The following is a 21,503-nucleotide window of genomic DNA, read 5'->3' on the forward strand; positions in this document are numbered from 1 at the left end:
AGCATGAGAAGCTGAGAAGTCCTTGGCTCTGTGTAAGCACTGCTCAGCAACAACTGAAACATTGGTGTGTTATCAGCAGTGTTCTCATTCTAAAGCCAAAATAGAGCACCATACCAGCTACTAGGAAGAAAATTAACTCTATCCCAGCCAAAACCAGGACATGTATACACCACCATGTCTTCTGCTCTGGGTGCAGCAGTAATGTGACATAGGTGTGATAAATTGTTATTAAGTGCTTCAGAATTTGCTAGTCTGCTTTGCCCACCAACTCTGAGGGGACACTGCTTAAAAGATCATATTTACTAAACTTTAGGTTTTACTGTGACAAATAATGTGAGCTAGTTCATTAAGTTATAAGACTTTCTCAGAGCTGTTACTGACCATTAAAACAAAATTCACAATAAGGAGCACTGCCTGTCAGCATTCAGAGGAGGGAGGACAGAAATACAGTTTCAAAGGAAAAACTGCTGTGTTTTAACTTTACAGTAAGATGCTGCTTTGATGATACTGCAGCAAAACTGTATTTTTTCAGACATATCCGAAAGGTGTCCTTAAATGTTAGCAATAAGAAACTGTATAGGTACCTGCTAATTGGGCCACTTCCCTTGAGAGGCTTTTGACATCAGTCGTAGGTGAAACTAAGTCATACTTTCATAACACTATTTTATTCATAAGTCTTAGGTGAACGATATGTAAGTGAATTACGCTTTAAGACATGCAGAAGAAAAGATGAGCAATGGGATGCACTTTCAGAAAACCTGAGGCTTGTGCTGAAAAGATTCAAAATGATTCCCAGCTGAGTAGAACCTCACCTGAAGAGCTGCAGCCCTGCTGAGGTCAGCAGTAAGAAGGGAACTAGAGCCTTCACATCAAACAGGCAAGAAATGGTAATCTGACTGAGCCTGGACTCAAGAATAAATTAGGAAATAAGAGCAGCTGCTGCTTTCAGAATCAAAGTATGATAAAAGGCAGGGATTTCCAGCTTACAGTGAGTTTGGGACTCACTGAGGCTCACAGACCAGAACACACAGTGGGGGAGAAATCTTGTGGCCTAAAACAGCAGCAGCTGCTGTATCACAGGCTTAGTGATTTCCTACACCTGTGTAAGGCAGCTGTCTGGGAACCCGTGCGGTTCATTGTGCTCTCCAGAACTGCAGCAGGTCCCACTGAGTTCCTGCAGGCATTGTAAATGGTGATTTTCCACTCTAAGAAGACAGCATGGCTGTTTCAAAATCAAGAAGGTGATACTGTATGCTGCTCTACCTTCACGCTGCCTGGAGGTGCAGGGGAAGAGGAGCCAGCTGGTTGTGCTCTTGCCTTAGAGGAGAATATTATGCAGTCCTCAGGGTTAGAAAACTCTGAGCTGTTCATGCTAGTGCTCTCTGTGGTGCAAAAAATCCCTAGATCTGCCCCCAGTCAGCATATGACAGGGCCTAGAAACAAATGCTGGGGCATAAACAGCCCAATTTCTTATTCCCAGATGCTAGAGTTAGTCAACTACCTCTCCACAGAGTTTTTGTAAAGTAATTATACTGCTCCAGTAGGTTTGTATGGCCTCTTTGCAGAGATGTAAATGTTTATCTAAAGTATAAAACCATGGAGAATCAGAACGTACATCTCAATCTCAGTTGTTCCCCAGCTACATCTGGGAAAGGAGAGGGTTGGTCACCATGCAGACATGCTATGTATCATCCCCTCCAACACGCTGGCCTTGGCTATATTCACATGAAATAAAACTGCTGCTAATTGCCTGCAAGTGTGCAACTTTGCCCTTGTGAGCAGTATAAAACCATGGAGATTTGGTTCATAAGATCTCAACTTGCTTTCACATCTTTTATTGAAGCAGCTAATATTTAATGAGGCTTCAGAAGCATTTGAGCAATTCTCCTGGTGCTTGAGGACCTAAAACAAGTCCTGACTATGTGATCTCAGTTTTATGCTGCTGTGTTTGGTCAGCCTTTTAAGCTCCTTTTGCTGAGAATAACCATCAGTTCCTTGATTCCTCTTTGAGTCTATTTTATCTATCTTCTTCACAGTACCCTGTAAGAACACTGACCTCGTGGCACTGCTTTTATTGGTAAGTCTTCAGCTCAAGTTGGAATGTACAATTTGCATAAGGCAAGTAAAAAACATCTCATGCCCTGCTTAGAAATATTGGCTAGAAATTAAAGTAGGATAATATAGAAAGATGCTGCTCACACACACACAAAAAAAAAAAAATAACAAAACAAAACAAAAAAATAAATTGCAAGAAACTTTCCTTTAGGGGCTATAGAAAGACAAATCTGCAAATACTCACTCTCAGACCAATATCAGAAAAAGAAAAATCTGAATAATACAGCATGTGTCTTGTGGAGACAGCGAGGTCACAGATCCAAATGATGCAGTTTGGCCAGGAAGGGGTGGGGGAGTGTTGTATTCAGCCCTCAGGTGTAAAGAATAAATCCTCATCTCAGTAAGGGGACACTTATCAGTAAAACAATTGAAAACAAGAGCCTGCTGTTTTATGTCTGACATGGAGCTCACATTGCCTACACCTGGCCATCATGCTTATCTCATTTGTTTTTCTTTGCTTTCCTCAGTTCAAGCAACTGGTAAAACATGAGCCATGTTAGCATGCTGAAGTTAACCCTAAGAAAGGACTGCTAATCCATTCCAGCTTGATCACGTACCAGCAGCAACTTAGCTGGGCAGTATTTGAGGTATGGTGTTTCTTTTCTATTTTTATGTTTTTTAGATAGCTACTTTGTGTGTCAGTATATTCTTTTAATGAAAGTTCCCGTTCTCTTGATCCTGCGAGTGCCTTGATGTGCTGTCTCTTGAGACGGGCAATTGTATGGCGATGTACTGAAGTGGAAGGAGTGTTATTTCTGAATTCTTGTCTCTCTTTTAAACACTAAAAATTTTCTAATGTGTTGTGGCTGTTTTGCACAGCTGCTGTGATGCATAAGCTTGGTTTAAATGTCTGTCTCGTGGCTGCTTGACATTACAGGAAGGTACACAACCACTGAAGTTTCTCTTCTGACAGACCTAGTATGTGCCTTCTGGTGAATCAGTATTTCCTACGGTGTGCTGCGTTGTTCTGACCTTGAATTTTTATAGGCTTGTCTTCCAAGACAGCTTTTTCTGCCTTAGTCAAGGAGAGTTTCATTTTCTGTTTAAAAAGATGCACGTAAGAAGCTGTGAGAGACCTAGAAGTCTTAGCTGTCTTTAGGCTCAGTTGGAAGTTTGATACTGATTTCAGTGGGGCCTGAGAATGAACCCTAAACTCACTGCTTAATTATTCCAAAATGCAAAGCTTGGGGTTTCACGTCTGTTTTCTCCTCACTGTTCTTCTTTCTTTTCCCCACCTCATTTCTTTAAATAATTTCCTTAAAATAGCAGTTCTGTCTATATTTTTCCTCCTGCTTATGCCCAACACCAATTTTAAGCATAGGCCTAAAACCACCCTAAAGGGTGGCTGCCTGCTTGGCTTTATGCTCGTGCTGGGATTGGTGGCAGTGGCTGCTGCTGAGAGAGGTGTTGGGATATCTAGGGTGACAGCAACAGTTGGATGAACAAAACAAGAGAACGGAAAATCTTGCATTTGCTCTTCTCAAATGTTTTCTTCAGCTCTTCATTACCGGTTTTTCTGTGCCAGCCTTCTTGTCCTCCAGTGTTTCTTAGCTTGCTAAGAATACTCAGTCAGCTTTGTTTATGGGCTCTTCTACACTAATGGCCTAGGCAAATTTTACAGAAATTTAGGAAAAGTCCACTTTCTTTTGGATCTGTAAGACAGATCCAACAGGCATTCAGCTTTTTAGAGACCTATCTATTGATTTAGACTCCCATCAACTAAAATACTGCCAGTGGGAGCCTTCACTGCAGGATGCTCCAGTGTCTAAAAACATTTTAGGTGATTTTGTGTCCTAAGACCTTTTTAATGCTTCTGCACTGTTTTGCAGTTCTTTGTTTGTTTTGTTTTTCATAATAGCAGCAAATGAGGAGAAGCCTGTAAGTGGTCTTTGGTGCCTGCTTTTTGTTTGGATATTCATAAAGCTGAAATGTAAATAAAACTGCTGCTACTTGCCTTGCTTTTATTAAATTCTAGGCTGCCCATATAAAACAAGATTGTTCATGCTGAACTTGTAGGTTAACTAATAGCCTCTGGGCCATGCTTTGGGCTTGTCTGCCTTCTGCATCGTTATTACTTTGGTCTTGTTGAACACATTTTGCCCTTGGTTGTACTCATTTTGGTTGGCGCAATAGTAAAAAGAATGAGTTTCTCTCAAGATGGCTGGAAAAGATTGCAGAGATGTTTGTTTAAAGATTTAGCATGGGTCAATAGGAAATGCATTTGTCTCCTGGTAAATTTATTATGAGGCCACAGCACCAGTTAGTTGGATTATCCCAAAGACTATGGCTTGAACAGAGTACTGTCTTCTGGATAGTTTTATAAGGGATTCTGTCTTCAAAGCATCGGTGCCTCAGTGAGGTGTAAAGCCCTGTAGCAAAATTTATGCAAGTTTATTTTTTCCTTACATCAAATAAGCTTGAAACAGCTACCACTGTGCACTTAACAGCAACAGAACACTTTCAACTTGTACAGAGCTTGCTGGGCAAAACCAGCTTCTAAAAGCAGTTGTGTTAGAAGTAGGGATACATTTTATCCAGATGAACCCTAAATACAACAGTAAAAAAAAAACACACAAAAACAAGTGAATCAAAGGTAGTGTAACAAATCGTTAGCATAATAATCTGTTGACATGGTTTTTCAAAGTAATGAAGCATCTCTTACCACGGGCAGCTTCGCCTAGTTCATGTGTCTCTCTGAAAGTCAGCGAGGCTGAGGCTCTTAGCTTATGAGTGCACCTCCAAAGCTAGGCTTCTACAATATGCTTATGCTGCAGTCAGAGCTGGTGTTAAATCAGTCGCAGCTGCCATGGGCTACATGTACTTTGCTAAGGGTTTATTCAGCTTCTTACGTTACGTTTGCAATCCATGCTGTCATATATGTATTGGTACCACCGCCCAAATGAGCTAATTAAAATCTGCATTGGGTTGCTCTGTAGACAGTATAAACCTCTCTCAGCAGAAGAACGCTTACTGAGCATTTTACAACTCAGCCTACCTGCGCAGTGAGCTGCCTGTGAGATCAGGAGGCTGCCTAAATCTGTGTTCCTGTTCTTGAGGGTGTTGGACCCCAGGTTTACCAGTCCTTGTGATCTGTCCACTTATTAAAAACCAAACAAGCAAAAAAATCTGCTTGTAAATGTTCACATTAGATATGCCATTTTAATTTGTGTGCATAAATATGTTGCTGCTTCTATTATACCCCCAAACTGTTGATTATCTGTCGTTTTCAGTGATCACACCCACTGAACTCTAGTGTGCAATAAATTACCTTCTGATCAAGATGGGTTTGTTTGCCAAATGTTGCAGGGAAGCAACCTGGCAGAAATTCATACTCAGCTGAGAGGAAATGTCAGAGCTGACTATTTATGTGATAATTGCAGTACCAACAATATGCTTACAGCAGTAACCTTGCCTTACAGGATCACCACAGAACTACCTCAATTAAAAATAGAACAGATTGGTGCAGACAGATCACATCAACCAGCTCCCATTGTCTGTTACAGGATTCCCTTGCCCTTCTCAAAATGGCTTATCCAGCCTACTGTTAAAGGAATCAAGAGATGCAGGATTTCACTACATCTCTTAGGAGATATTTACACAATTGAATACTGCTCTTGCAGTGTTTTTCCTGACGTTAACATTACATTATAGTTTCACATATTTTTATATGTTTTAATATAAATTATGGCAATCATTGACAAAAAAGAAAAAAGCAGAATCAGTGGCATTTTAAAAATAGTATAGGAAAGCGTAAATCTTAACTTACACACTCTGTAGGCTCTGATTTTATTATTTTTTTTTTTTTAACCTAACACATACTATTGAATATAAACTGTCACACCAGGACCTACCATAAACCAGTGTTATCCCCTAAAAGTATCCAGAGATGAAAGGATAACGATTTTTATTTTTTTATTGGTATCCAGATGTGCAAATGTTTCAGACAAAAGCAAAGGCAATGTGACAATATCAGTTGTATTTAAATATAATGTCTTGTGTTGAAAAGAGCTGTGCCAAAGAGCAGTATTATTATTACTACTATGGCCATGAGGATATTTCTACCGAAATGGAGAACGGTGAGTGCATGTGGATTATCTAGCAATATGCAAGAATCAGGGGCACATAATTCACAAAACAGAAGTTTCTCTACCACATCCACAATCATGTAGTCTCAATGTTTCTGTTTATTTGTAAAGTAAATAGAAGAAAACTTCTATCTTACGCTTATATCACTATTGAGTGTTGAGCTAAAGGAACCTGTGCACATGCTTTTAAGAGGTGTACATGTGGCATACTGAGTACAGCATTGCCAGTTGTGCGCTGTAATCACTGTCAGTACAGATCATCCTTCCAAACAGCCCAATGTGAGCTTAGTGAGACAAATGAATAAATACAGTCTGAGGAGATGGGAATTTTGTGTCTTCAAAGTAACACGTGAACTGTTGTGATGTTATTGTTTGTGGGTTTGGGGCTTTCTGTTTGTTTATTTTGTGTATGTTGGTTTTTCTTGTGCATTCTATGTGTTTAGCTGTTTGCTTGCTTTGGAATGAACAGAAGCTTCAGTTATGTTACTGTGAGAGTCCACTGAACTTTCTGGACAAAGCCTCCTGAAAGTTCTATTAAATGCTTTAAAAAATATCATTCAGGTGATAGGAATATGGATAGATTGCGTGTTGCCACAGCAGGATTAGAAATGCATGCTTGTTTTTGCTTTCTTAATGGGTGAAATCAGATTCAATTAAAGTTTGTGCTCTTTTATCTAGACAGCATAAAATTAGTAACTGCTGTGTGCCTGGTTGCTCTCTTCTGGCTGGAGGGCTGATATTCAGTTACAACCTTAGTGCTTGTGCCAAGTGCTGGAAACCCTTAGGTTGCTCTTGTGGTTGGAGACAGTGAAATATTTGGAACAAGAAGTCCTGTGTGATGACCATTAGGTGATGACAGTCATCTTTATGTTCAGTGGTTTACATTCATAGGTGCTTTCGAAACTGTGTAATGGCTCCCTAGCTGGTGCCATCTGCTCTCGGTTTTGTTATAGCCAGAGGGAAGCGCTGCCATGTGTGCGGCAACGTGGTGTGCGTGCCACAAACTGCGAGAGGAGCAGCGCGGCTGCTCCAGCCATTAGAAGCTACTGATTCTTGCTCTTAATGAATTGCAAATAGCAACTAAAATACTTGATTAAAAATGTATCCTACAGTGCTTAGGGCTTGCATTTGAAGCTTGCTTTGTCCAGTGAGAGCAGTCTGATAAAGAATTAAATGTGTTTTTTTTGGTGTTTTTTTTTTTTTTTAATTATTATTTTACTGTTATAAGATGCCCATTTAAGAGGAAACTAGTACAGAAAATTCTAGTAGAGCCCATTTTTGGCAGCTTGTGTAAGGGTGCCTCTGTAATGCTGCCTATGGGGCAACGGCATGTATTGGGCTTGTGTTATTGCTGTGCTCGTCCCTGCTTCTGTGCAGCTCTGACACCTGGTTCCACTGTTTAACCCTTAGCCTATTTTCAGCAGTACCCAACTACTTCTAGAGCTCTCCACTATAGCTAACTTTTTTGTTCACGTCCTCCCCTCATGTACAACTTCTCTCTCCTTGATCTTTCCTTCATTTCTCTTCTCCACCTCCTCCTTCTGTTTGCTAGGCTGTGTGAAGTCCTCCATAAATGAATGCTGAGATACATTGCTTGCTTGTCAGAAAAATGAGTAGTCCCAGCTCTTCCTTTTTGTGCCATTGGTGTACACACAGTTGTTTTGTTTTGCATCTGGTTTCTGAGGCAGAAGTTTCATCTCTTTTAACTAAACTGTGTTCACAAAGATGGAGAAGCTTAGCCATAGCACTTTTAGAAATTGTCCTTTCAAATCCCTCTGTGGAGAGGGGGAGGGGGAAGAAATCAATAAGTTTGCTGGGGTGGGAAACACTCTACATAATCCTGCAAAATCCTGTAAATCACTGAGAGCTTCCAAGGCAATTCTCTGGGAATCATCTGGGCTCCTCAGTAAAGAACAGGCCACGAGAGAGGCAAGATTACCCTTCAGGTAAATAATCCTGGAGTTGGGAAGCAGATAAATTTCTGTATTTTTCCACCTAGTGTTAAACGTTTTAAAGTGACTTGGAGGGTAGAAACAGTAAACTTGCTGCAGGGTAACAACATTACGTTTCACAAATGTATAGCAACAGCCTGGGTCAAGCACACTGAGGGTGTGTGGCCAAACCCTTGACGGGTATTTCCATAAAGAAGAGTGGCTCCGCAACCTCACTTGACCTTAAGTGTATTCGCAATGTGATCCTTAATTGCATGTCTTGTAACATTGTTCCCTTGTAGGGTACTGCATTAGGTTATGCACAACAGGTATCTAAAATAGCGACACTATATTGTTGGGGGCATAATAAATGCTGGTTGCTATAGCAAGCAGCCAGAGTGTATGTAGGAAAATTGATGTTCAGAAACTGTCCTGGGCAACTACAATCAACTGCTGTCTCTGTCATACAAAGCCTTTCACTTAGACCATGCTTCTTCAGAGGTGATTACTCGTTTTGTGTCTCTGTGTGTGTGTGTGTATGTGTGGTGGGCACCTAGAAGAAAACAAGGAGCCCCGGGGTTTGACTTGCAGAAGTACGAACTATTTAGAGATGTGTTTGGAATCTAGGAGAACTATACACAGATAAACAATCACAGAATTGGGGGGGAAAAAAAAGAGAGAACATCTATTCTGTCTTGCACCATGCGGCATTATTGACTATGCCTTTATCAGCCACAGAGATGTTTGTCTAATTCGTTCTTCAGATCCTCCAAGCAATCTATTGCAGTGTTTATCTGTAAAACAGATTTACCAAGTGTTTTACCATTCTTCTTGCAGTAATGGATAGGGCAAGAAAATTGGGTTAAGCTGACATTGAGAGGGTAACAAAACAAACAAAAAAGGCAGTCTTTTATGTACTTGAAAAGTTTTGGCTTTCCATCAGTCACCATACAAGACCGTATGGTGCTTATCTGTCCAGTCTGCTTTTTTTGCTGGTGGTGTTTTCACTCTCCCTCATTTTCTTTTCTCTCACCTGGATGCATTTTGACTAGATTTTATCACTCCTGTAGTGTCTTCCCCCAAACTGCTAGCGGTGTTCCAGATGAGGCTTTATCAGTAGTGCTCAGTGCAATAGAAAGGTAACTTCATGTATCTCGCAGCCTGTTTGCAGTGTGATGCAGGCAAGCAGGAATTTGCACTCCTATCTCACCTTGGGTTTTAGTAGGCACAAAGCAGCTTTATCAATGGTCTTGTTTTTAGAAATGGGTGAAACAATGTGGTTGTAGCTTTCCAAAATAATTCAGGTTGAGGGGGAAAAATGCTCCAAGGCAAAGAGTTGGAATCTAGTGATTATAGTCAATAGGAAGGCTCAGGTCATCTTGAAATAACCTAGACTCAACTCTATCTATAATAAATCTACATGTAATCTAAGTGTCTTTGCAGGCCTTCAGGCAGATTTTCAGTCAGGATAATATCATTACTATCCCAGAGAAAGCCTAAATGTCTCTTCTGAGTACAGGTGTTCAGAACCTGGACACAAGGACATGAACTTCACCAGCCAGTAACTTCCATGGGAACTTGCTTTAGCGCTCACAGTAAAACAGCCTGCCTAGTGAGTTGCCCTCCCCATGTCTTATACCACAGGGGCATGTGCGTTTGGTTGGGTTTTATTCTTTTGAGATGTCCTGTGTATGCTGACTAAATCAAAACTCTCCTCATATTGAATTCAGTGCTGATAAAGATACAATCTGTTTCAGCCGTTTTCAACATAGCGAAGTTAAGATTTATGAATAGAGGTTTTTGTTTTTTTTTTTTTTTGTTTTTTTTTTTTTGTTTTTTTTTTTTTTTAATAGCAAATAAACTTCTAAGTGGTGGATGGTCAGTAAAAACACGTCAAATATATCCAGTATCTGCTTCCCACATTCCAAAAAGCATTTGACTATTACAGAAGGCCAATACTTGACTCAGAGACTCCTTAATTCTAATGTCTATTTGATGTTCAAAGCAATGCCTGCTGTCAGCTGTTTCCAACATAGGTTTCAGGGTTTGTGCTGACAGGCCGTGCAGGGGGTGCACTATGCTCTTCAACCCCTCATCAAGAATTTACAAGATTCCTTGTAATACTTTATTCTGTGGTAAAACTTTCTGTTTAATTCTTGCTCTCTTCTTCTGAGATTATTTACTCAAAGGTGGCATAAGAAATGGACTTTAAAAAAATGTTGTCCGCAAATTCTGGTGTCCAATTTGTATTAAACCCCATCAAGTGAAACAGTATTAGTTCAGGGTTCTGGATAGGTTTTGAAAGTGGTCAGGCACTACCAAGCCTTGTTGCTGTCAGACTCATTAGCAAGAGAACTATAAGCTGCTAGAGGAAAATGTTGCTTTATTGTTATGTTGTGATCAATGTCAAGAAAAAAAAAAGATTTAAGCTTTGAAAATCATGGCAGGGATAAATGAAGGACATGGTCTAAAAGGTGTCTTACTGCCTCTTTCAGGGTCTTTCTCAGGCCCAGGTATCAAGACTGACTGTATTCAAATAACATAAAGATTAAAATTTCCTCTGCTAAATGTGTTAGACTTCTCAGAGATGTTTCTAACATCCAGAAACATGAATGCTATAGAACCAGATAAAATTCAAGTGGAAGGCTGAGAAGATCCTTTCTTATGGAAACACTTAGTGGTTTCACGCAGGAGATCAGATCTGTGTTCAGCAGTACTGAATTTGGCAAACATTTGGTAGAGCGCTTCTCATAGAAAACATCCTCCATCTTGCTAGGTAAATGGAACATTTTTCTTTTAATTATCTCTCATCCATCTTTGGTTGTTGTCATTGATGTGACTGAGCAGAAACCATTTATCATGGTTCTTAATGATTTTTCATTAACCAATTAAGTCAGTGAGGCTAGGAAAGAGATTCAAGATAGCCCCAGTACTTAGGGAAGGTGTGCTGAAGTTCTTTCTTTTGTAAGTAACTACTGTAAATGCTGTTTCATGTATTTCTTTTGTTTGTTCACTCACATCCCTGGAATGACAGGAGTGCCTCAAATGTTTTAAGGAGATTGCAAGCATGCATTTTGTAAGATGAAGGATGATTTTACTTTGTGACAAATACTGGTATTTGTCTCTTAACTGCTCCTGGGAAACTGCTGCCTCAGATCATATTCAGTTGCCTCCATACTCTAGGCCTGGTTCTGTCTGAAAACTCCTGAGGAGAATTGCTGTACTCACAGTCAATCCAATTTGGAAACAGCACAGTGAGAAGCATCAGCATCTCTACTGTGTCTGGATTGTTTTGACAAACACACAAAGCTTTCACTTGATCTGCTTTCTGGAAGTTGAAGTGAATTGGACTGTTCTGATATTCTCTTAACCTGTTGCTTTGTGATGGAAGGGATCCTTCATAATAGAAAATCTTCCTTTAGTGGCACTTCTTGTAACAAGTGGAGTTGAGCAGGGTTGTATATTCATATCCACTCGACATGTTTTTGGTGCTGCTGATCTCAGCCTTAGCCTGTGGCACACTGAGGGTAATTTGTTCAGTCCTAGCAAAGTTCCTTAAATCTGAATTTTGTGAAAACAGCCAACAGCAGGACTACAAGATTCTTTGGCTGCTTTAAACACCATGCAAATGTTTTTATCTTGCAACTGATATCCAAAAGAGAGTCATATTTCAGGCTTGTCCATAGCTAACTCTGTAGCCCTTTTAATGTTGCGGCTGCAGGCTCAAAAGTACACCGAGTCTGATAGACGGCTCTCTCCTAATTGATGGTAAATACCTCTGCATACCTGTAACACAAGTGCACCTTGAAAGTTACTCCAGCCTAGCGAACACTGGAGTGGTGCCCATGTTAAGAAGAATAAAGAAAAATAATTTTTAAGTCCAACACACAATGCTAAAAAAACGAACTCCACATAGAAATAACTTTCATTGCCTTCTCCCCTCCTTTTGCCCTCTAGCAGCACCAATTCAGTAGTATGCGAGTGTTACACTGTCATGTAGTTTGGAGTCTAAACAGAGGACCACTGAAGCCAAGATATATTTTATGTTTTGGAAACTGTAGTCTAAACTATCAGGCTGGAGCAAAGCTGAAGTGAATAATATCAAGGTAAAGAGGATGCATTTGTGAAGAACAAAAAACTGACTAGTCAGATTGAAAGAAACTTTGTACCCTGTTTTGTCTACAGTTAGTAGGATATAGTCCTATGCCTCGCTGTAGTTGTACTGCATTGTACTGTGCAGGGGTTGCTATTGGTAAGAGCAGAGTGGGAAAGGACAAAAAGACACTGGTCTGTGGAAATAAGTCATGGAGGTTGCCCCCAGGAAGGAGAACAGACCTGGTGTGACAGCTTCTCTGCTGTCTCTTAACCTTGTAAATCAAAGCAGTTCTGTTGCTGTGGTGAAGAAAACAAAACGACAACTTCCCTGTGCACTGACGCTCTCTGGTGATATAATGGTGCCTGCCTGTGTGCTGACACTGGCCAGGAGGACCTTTATTCAGATTAAAGGATTACTGAGTGGTGCACAGTTCAGCTCAGGATATTGAGAATGAAACATGTCTTGAAGCTCCTTACTGAGTTGTGGACAAATGAGCTTCTTCCTGTTGGTGGTGGTGCTGTCTGATTTTCCTTCCAAAGGATAATCTGGTGCTATTTATGTAGGTGGCAAATGGATTTCAGTCAAGAAGTCAAGCTTTAGAAGTTGAGAGGCTGTAATATATTAACGGTGTTTGTGGCAATAATGTATTCTGGTGAGTGAGATCCTGTAGCTTCATTGTTACTAAATGGAACTAGCTGAAAAATTGACTTGTTTTCCTGGGGAGCAGGAAAATTATATTAAATTTTCATAAAGTTATAAATATATATATATGTATTTAACTCTTGTCCATGTTTGAAATGTAAACTGAATAACAAATGCTTGCTATTTTATGTAGTTACACCTCAGCCCCAGGAGGTGCCCCATGGCTATGAATTCTCCCTTTTATCTTGCACTTGCTCAGGAGGGAAGGGGAATAGGAGATACTGTGAGAGGTGTCTGGGCAGCAGAGGAGAACCAGAGCCCTGTGATGGCCAAAGTCATTTGTCACTGAGGCAGCATGTTCAAATAACACAGAATAATATTGAATTTGTCCAAAACTGAATAGCTGATTCTACTTGAGAAAAATCAGTGTTTTTGTTTTGCATCAGCTTAGCTCAGATTATGGTACTGTGTTTAGGCTTTAATGAAGGAAAGTTGTGGATCTGTGTACCTTTCAAAATACTCCCCCAGAAGATTTCCCTTAAGTAATAGGATTTTCTACTGAAAAAATGTTTCTGTCACTTAAAACTAGCATCTCTCAGGGCCCTGTGAAAATGTTCCAGTTGTGCAAATCCCTAAGATGTACGTGGTCCTAAGACCTTTAGTCCTAAGCTCTAAATATATAAACAAATAAGGGGTAGAGACTCAAGTGAAATGGGTCTGGTAGTGGTCTGGCATGTCTTTGTCAGATAAATCGCATTTGTTTGAAGTTTCAAGTTGTGTTAGCAAACTTCTACATTTGATGGCAAAGCTTTTGGGACCCAAACCCTGAACTCTCTAAGGCTTCCCCACAAGTAGCAGAGATGGCAATACCAGAGGCAGAACAAGTCTGAGTGCCTCTGATACAAGACTCTTGGGTGACAAGTAATGTAGAAAGGTCTGTGTCTGGAGCTGTAGGTCAGGACGTCCCATACAGGGGCTAGCTCTTAGCTCTCCAAACAGCTCTGCACCACGATAGACGAGACGTGTCCGCAGAGCTGAACGAAGGCTGAAGGGCAGCATAGAGGAACAAGCTGAGTTGCTCTTCTGGTGCTGGAATGAACGGGCCTCATGGCAACCTATGAATGGTAATGCTGCCTAGAAGGCTCAAACTGTAACTTTTATTTTGATGTTGCTGAACAAAAAGATTGTGGAAGGCATCTGTTTTGGAAATGCATTTGGCACAATAAATAACATTTACACGACTCTTACAGCAAATATTGCTGTGACATTTACTTTTTTTTTTTTTTTTTTTTTTTGGCTGTTTGTTTGTTCATTTGTTTTCTAAAACCTGTACCCTTACCTAACCTTGTTTGAGACTGGAAGATCAGCTGGCTTAGAAAGATAGCTCGTACTTTCTTTTGCTTCTCTGAGCACAGGCTTTATTACAACAGTGTTACAGAGATGTATGGCATTTTGCAGACTCTTCCAGATCTTTACTCAAAGGGTTTTATAATTTGATCCCTGATCTTACTTCAATTTTTTCCAAGAATCATCCTTTTGGTCTTGCGGAGCTATGGCAAAGTAAGTGAAGTGCCCTAAGGTTTTAGATTTAAGTAAATATGGTACAACATGAAAAATGTTTAGATGTAGAGCTTAGGGATATGGTTTAGTGGAGGGCTGTTAGCGTTAGGTTGGAGGTTGGACTCGATGACCTTGAGGTCTCTTCCAACCTAGAAATTCTGTGATTCTGTGATTCTGTGATGAGTAGCATAATCTCCCTCCCTTCCCATTTGCCCCTCACCCTGCAAAAAAAGGACCAGAGGAAAACCTCTGCTGAATTTCTGGACTTGACAGCGTTCCTCAAGCTTCTGGGAAAGCTCTGCTGTGGCAGTGTACGGGATTGGGACAGTAATGTTCAGACCTCCCTGAGCCAGGGGAACCAAACTTTCCATTGGCCCAGGATGTGATGTAGCCAGCCAGGTGTGTACTTGTCGCTTCCGGCACTTGCCACTGAAAAGCAAGTTTATAGTGTCATTAATAAATGTGTGTATATAGTCCCTGTTGATGAGACTTGGGCAGATTTTTGTGAGAATTAGTTTTATTTTTCCACGTAGAGATAGAAAGTGACTTATTTATTCTAAGATTACAATACCGACAACTTGCTTGGTTTACCTTTGTACCATGAATATTTTAAAATTATTTAAACAGATCATTTAGTGTGGTGTGTGCCGCAACTCTGAGCTTTGGTGATCCATGTGGAAACCTTCGTACATCGGTTTTCACGAATGCATAATTGAATGCTGGCACAGCACCTTTACAGTGGTCCTGACATATCTGCAGATATTTGGACTTTGAGATTCTATGGTCCTGCAAAGGATCATTGATGCTCTTTGACATTGGCAGTGATACACACTAAAACCTGTTGGATATAGCACTTAGCTGTATTTCCAAGTTTGAAATTTCCATTTAGATGAAGCAGGCGACTGAATTCAAGAAAAGAAGGAACTGTTAAAAGGGAGCTGAGATGATTGGTTTCCATTCTTTCAAAATGTACATTATACAGAAATACCTTTGTCATTTCTGTTTGTAAATAACAGCCACCTACAGAATGCCTTTCCCTGCTTTCTCATTGTCTTCAGAGTTACTGTTTTATTTCTTTTTCCACATCTTCTAGGCTGCTCTTTTCCTAGCTTTTCTGTTCAGTATTTACTGGACTGCATGCACTTACTTTCCTGTGCCCTGTTGTTAAAACAAAGCTATTCTCCATGAAGCTCTGGTGTCATTGCTATTGAGAATAATCGTCAGAACAAGGGGAGAGTCTGTCCTCTTCGATGTGTATTTCTAAGAGGTTTTGGTATAAGCAACCTTCTGACAGCCTTAATGTTCCTCAGATCTTTAGAGCCTTTCTGTCTTTGCTGGTTTCGTGCTTCCTATTAGTAATCAGGTGCTTTGTGCCATTGCTGAAGTACGTGTGACCTTTCTGTGCTACCTTGATATCCTCTGTGCAGAAACTCTCCTTCTGCAAAAGGCTGATATTCAAATAATCTGTAAGTGACAGTCACGACCACTTCTGTGCGTAACAGCAAAGTGAATCCTTCATTCACCTCTGTGTCCTTGCTATGGGCATGAGTGTGCGTGCTGCGTATTTATTCAAACATGTTTGCTACACTGTCATAATGACAGTAATTAGTCACTTTGTTTTTTGAGGGGTGGGCAATAGGTAGTTCAGAGCACACTTGTTTGTATTAGGGTGAAGTGAGATGCAGTGAGGTAGAAAGATCTTCACCTTCCATATGTTCTACAGGAGTCCACGTATGATCTAGTTCATGCACGATGCTTTCCTAGCTAACTTTCTTCCATGCCTGGCTGTCTGACTCCTAGCTGAAACTCTGCTGAGAAGAGATGGTGGTACAAGGTATCTGTACTGGTCTGTTCTTCTTCACAGCAGTTCTGTATGGTGCCGTGTTTTGGATTTGTGACCAAAGCAGTGTTTATCAAACACCAATGCTTTACTTACCGCTGAACAGTGCTTAAACAGTGTCAAAACTTTCCCACTTAGCTCTCCACCCCCCAACTCATCCCCAACAGGACAGTCAGCCTTGACAGCACTGTAGGCAGACAACTCAATTCTAGGGTCCGCTTCTGCTGCCCCCTATTCAAAATGCAGGTTTCTCTGTATCTTCTTCTCATCCTTTCAAATAAACACAGTGGGGAGGGAAAGTTTTGTAAACTTGCGCTAATTTAGTGTATCTGATTTTTAACATTATTCTCTTCCAGAGATTCATTCTTTCTACTTACCGTGTCAATGAGTTTGTAGCTGTAAAAGCAACTGTTACAATTATTATGCAGCAAAATAGAAAACTTAAAATTATGTTGCAGCTCTATCTAAAACGATTCCTCAGTTCTCTAACCTTCTTTAAAAATTCATCACCTTCCAAAGCTGTTCCCCAACCTAAAGAGATCTGAAGCTAAAGAAATATGTATTTAATTTTTAAAGAAATCTATAGAGGATGGGGCCAGGGTCAGCACAGGGCTTCTCAGCAGGGCAAGCAACGCACAAGTTTGCTGTCCCAAGGGCAGCTGGGGAGGGGGCTGCTGAGAGGGGCTGGAGGAGAGGCTGAGGGAGCTCAGTGGGGTTTGAGGTGGGTACAGGGCCTGGGCAAGGGAGGAAAGGTGGATGAGGACAGGAGGTGCGTACAGACCTGGTCTGCACGGTGATGAGGAGGAGGCACGAGGTGTTGGGGAAGGTATGTGTGGCTTTATGGGCTTTCTCTCTTCCTTTCTTCCTCTTTTCCTACACTCCTCTTTCTCCCCGCCGCTTGCTCCCTCCAACATGGAGCAGTTATGTGAAGAGGCAGGGCTGTGACCTGCTCCTGCCTGTGCTCAGGATGGGGCTGCAAATGAAGGTGGCAGCGGCTGCTGCTGTTGCGGGGCTACCTTAAACATCCCTTGGCAAGCTGTGCAGGCAAGAGGCCACTGGCACGGTCACAGAAGAATCGCACAGATGCAAAATGGGTTGATTTGCCAGCCCAGGCTGCTTTGTATTTTTTGTGTATAGTCCTCTGGATGAGACTTTAAAGTTTGGCTGTATTCTGAAAAGAAAATAGAAGGACTTTTGAGTTTCCATACCTGCTATTTCTCAAAGAAATGTGTTCAGTTTAGAAGTAAAAGAAGGTTCCTTCTCCTGCTGTTTCTTTGAATGTTCAAGCTGAACTTTTTCTCTGGCTTTTGCCTGTTACAAAGGCATACTGCCCTAGATTTAGACCCTTTAAAGCTAAATCTACATTTGTTGAACAGGTGTGATGTTTTATTGTTATTTTTTCCATGATCACTTTTTTTCCCTGTAGCTTCACCTGGTATCTGTTTGTTACAACCTTAAAGCAGAAACAGTGATTGGTAATTCTGGTATATTTAGTTAGCAGAGATAATCCCACAGGTTGTCCAGTGTTAAATTTCAATGGCTCTTCTAGGTAAAGCAAACAAACAACAACAGCAAAAAGCAAAGCAAAGCAAACCAACAAACAAAAAAGTGCACTAGAGATTTAGAAGGAACTAAGTAAGACTTCTGAAAAGAAACTTTTTTCCCTCTAGTAAAAGCAACACCAGCAGTATACCAGTGTCACTCCACTGCCTGAAAGCAAGTGCCTGTGTTGATGAAGGGTCAAACAGAATTCACTTCAGTCTACTTCCCTTAGCTGTATTGGCTCTGAATTGGTATCAGAATAAAAAGCCAGTGGTAGCCTCTTTCTGTACTAAAATCAATAAGCCTAATAGTCACCACATAAAGAAAATGCATCTGTGGCTAAGCCTGTGCCCTCACAGAATCTCTTCACCTTGGAAACATTAGTGGATTTATTCCTGATTTTGCAAGGTTGATAAGAGGCTATAGGTTTTTTGTTTTAATTTCTTGATGGGGGAAGCTGAGGCATAAACAGAGTATGAGATGCAGCCCTTATGCTGCATTGTGAACTGAGACTTCTGGAATTTCTATTTTTACTTTCCTGTAGCATCTCTTGTTCCTGAAGGCCTGAAATAGGCACTGTCTCAATATATGCTGCATATGCTCATATACACGTCTCTATACACTACCAATAAAATCTGTTCTGAGAGCAGCGTACAGGCAACATGCAGTCAGGGAAGAGATTTTTTTCAGCAAAGCTACTTTGTGTAAATCTTGTGGGACCTCTAACTTTTATTCATTCACTCACTATTTCATTTTGAGCCTTCCTTCCATGTGAGACAGGAATTTTATGTAGCCAAATGACACAACTGGAAATCCTGACATTGGTCACCAGAGTGAAATGGTGCTATGTACAAACCTGTTTGAACATTTGGAGATTGTGGATGTTTGGGGTAACAGGATAGAGCCTGCCTGCCCGGTTTGTACAGGAATGTCACCCTGAAGTAACTGAGGTGGTTTATTAAATAATTCTGTTGTGAGTCGAGTGCTGGTTACTAAATGGTCCTAGGACCAACTGTGCTTCCTTGGGACTAAGGACCTGATTATAGTTAGGCTTGATGCTGAGACTTATCTGCAACAGTCTTCATGCTCATAAATCAGAGCCTCACTGTACTTCTATCCCTTCAATTCCCTTCTCTCCCATAGCAGATCTTTCATGTCAGTGCTGAGCTTTTCTCCCAGGCTCCCTCTCTCCTGCAAAGAACATTAATTCGTGAACTGTTATTAGAATGAATCTGCCCTAATGGACCTGTTCTGACCAATGTATTCGTGTTTGCTTCGAGCAGTCTCTGGTCTATTTTAATTACTCTTCTTTTGGTAATTACTGTCTCTGTCTTTACGCTCCTTTGTTCTTTCCCTGTTTTGCTGATTCAAGCCTTTGAAAAGAGGTTTTTCAATTTCATAAGATCAGATAGAAGTCCTTCAGCTCCTCGATGAATTGCAGTTTCTCTTACAGCAAAATTGTCCAGTAGTTCACAGGAAGGAGTATCCATCACTTCTATTTACAAAAGTTAGGCTTCTGTCATTTTGATAGGGGACAATAAGTAAGGACAGATAGCAAGAGCATCTTAGCAGAAGTTTATCCTCAAGATCAAAGTCTAAATGACATGAAAGTATGTGTCATAAATTTAAATCCTTTAATCCTTCAAAAAAAACCAAACACCTGTGTAACCTCTCCTCCCGCTCCCCCCCCCCCCCCAAATAAAAGCTTACCATGCTAAAATTCTAAAAATATTCTTATAAAATACAGATGTTTGCTGTTCAGATCTAATTTAGGTTAAAAATTGAATTGAACAACACTGGATAGATTATTGGACAAACTGAAAAACTGGACAAAATATGGACAAGATTCCATTAATAACTTTAACTGATCTTCTATTGTCTATCTTTGTATGGTGAATTATATATAAATATTCTATTATAATGTGCTTCTGAGAGTTAATGGTGTAGCCAGAGTGTTGTCTGAGGGTATGATGTTATTCAGGGCATTTTTATGGGCAAGAAGAAAGAGACTACTGTTTGTTGTATGTAGATTGTGGTCAAAATGGATAAATGTTAGCAGGTACAGCCCTCAGGTGATTCATGTGGAGGACACTGATGATATTTTCAGAGTCACACAGAAGTGGAGCTTAGATAACTGTGATGATAGAGATAAATGCCTTTTTTGAGCCTTGTTTTTGTTGGATGATACTATATCTGTGACTATTACTATGACTTCTATTACTACTTCTTGTAGAAGCCTAAATAAAAATATCAGTTCAGGAAAGAAACCTTATAGCCATTGAGCTGGGGATTTTAACACTAGCATTGTAATTAAAATACTGTACTTTGGAGTAGAGAAGTAAGGGGAAGGCAGAAGACTTGGATTAATACTGAAGTTTCTACTGCTCTCATTGGTAGTTATAAACCAATGAGACCATGTAGTGAGTTGAAAACTGTTTTGTTTTGTGTGTTTTATTATTATTATTTTAGGGAGTAGGCTGAGCTTTGCATCGAGGACAGATAACCTTGTATCTGGTCACCACGATTTTTATTTTATCTTCCTTCTTTTTCTCAGCTACAGAGTACTGAGCTAGATAAAAACTTGCTCAAGTATAGCAAAAAATAGCTTGCCAATAATGTTTTTGCTTGATCAGTATTGGCACTCCCTGTGCAATAGCATCCGTTTTGTGTTCTTTGGAATGTCTACACAGAGTGTGGTTGGGTTTTCTTTGTTTTCATCTTATTTTCTAATGATTTGCTCTTTATTTTTTATTCAGCCAGAAATTTCTGGTTAAACGTTTAACCTAAACAGTACTGCTACAAGGTCTTTTTTCAATTTGTGCAGATTTTCACTCTGATTAATAATTTTATCTCCAAATCCTGTGTAATGCAGGTAGTAGACACTAGCAGCCACTGTGATTGCACTCATACTATTTCCACTCCTGCCTGTGTTGCATCACGTTTGAAGTCTAGCCTTTTCTCTGGGTTACACCGTTTCAGATTCTAGTGCTGAAGTATTTGTGCTACTCCTTTATTTTTTTTTAAAGCCTTTTTGTACAGTCTTGCTAGCTCCCGCATAAAGCTGTTATCTGCCAGTTGTCTCAAAAACTAATTTTCTGGCAAGGAAAGCTGTATGAACAGGTTATTTGCTTTCTTTGAGTCTTCAGTATTGTATCTGTTTACAGATGCATAATCTCTAGAGAGCTAGCAGCTGACCAAGACTTGCTAAGGGAACAGGCTAAATCATTTTCCTCATTTAACTTACAGCTTTCTGGATGTCAGAAAACATCACAGCGAATTATATTTTGGTATTGTTGTTTGAAAATGTTTCTAGATTTTGATAATCCTTGCCATGATTTTTGTTATCAATAATTGTGTATTATGCTCATTCTCTTTATTAGTTTTTTTGTTGTTGTTGTTTCTTTCAGTAATGGGAGTTTTCCTGCAATCCCTCAGCTACAAACAATCATTCAAGTAGCTGATACAGTTTCTGTTGAAATGTCTGAGGTAGTCAGTACCATACCAGTGGCATTCATAACCTCTGATGTCCACTAAATGCGATTGCAAACAGCCCCTGTTCATGAAACTCTACGTGCCAAAATCCATTTAGCTGTTCTTTTAACAGCCCCAACTGCAGAGTTTTGTTAAGCTTGGCTAAGTAAAATCTCACTCCCCAACCCAGTGTAACTAGGTGGATCTGTTCTAACAGCATT

Source organism: Netta rufina, assembly GCF_964035555.1.
Source record: "Netta rufina genome assembly, chromosome: 5".
NCBI lineage: Eukaryota > Metazoa > Chordata > Aves > Anseriformes > Anatidae > Netta > Netta rufina.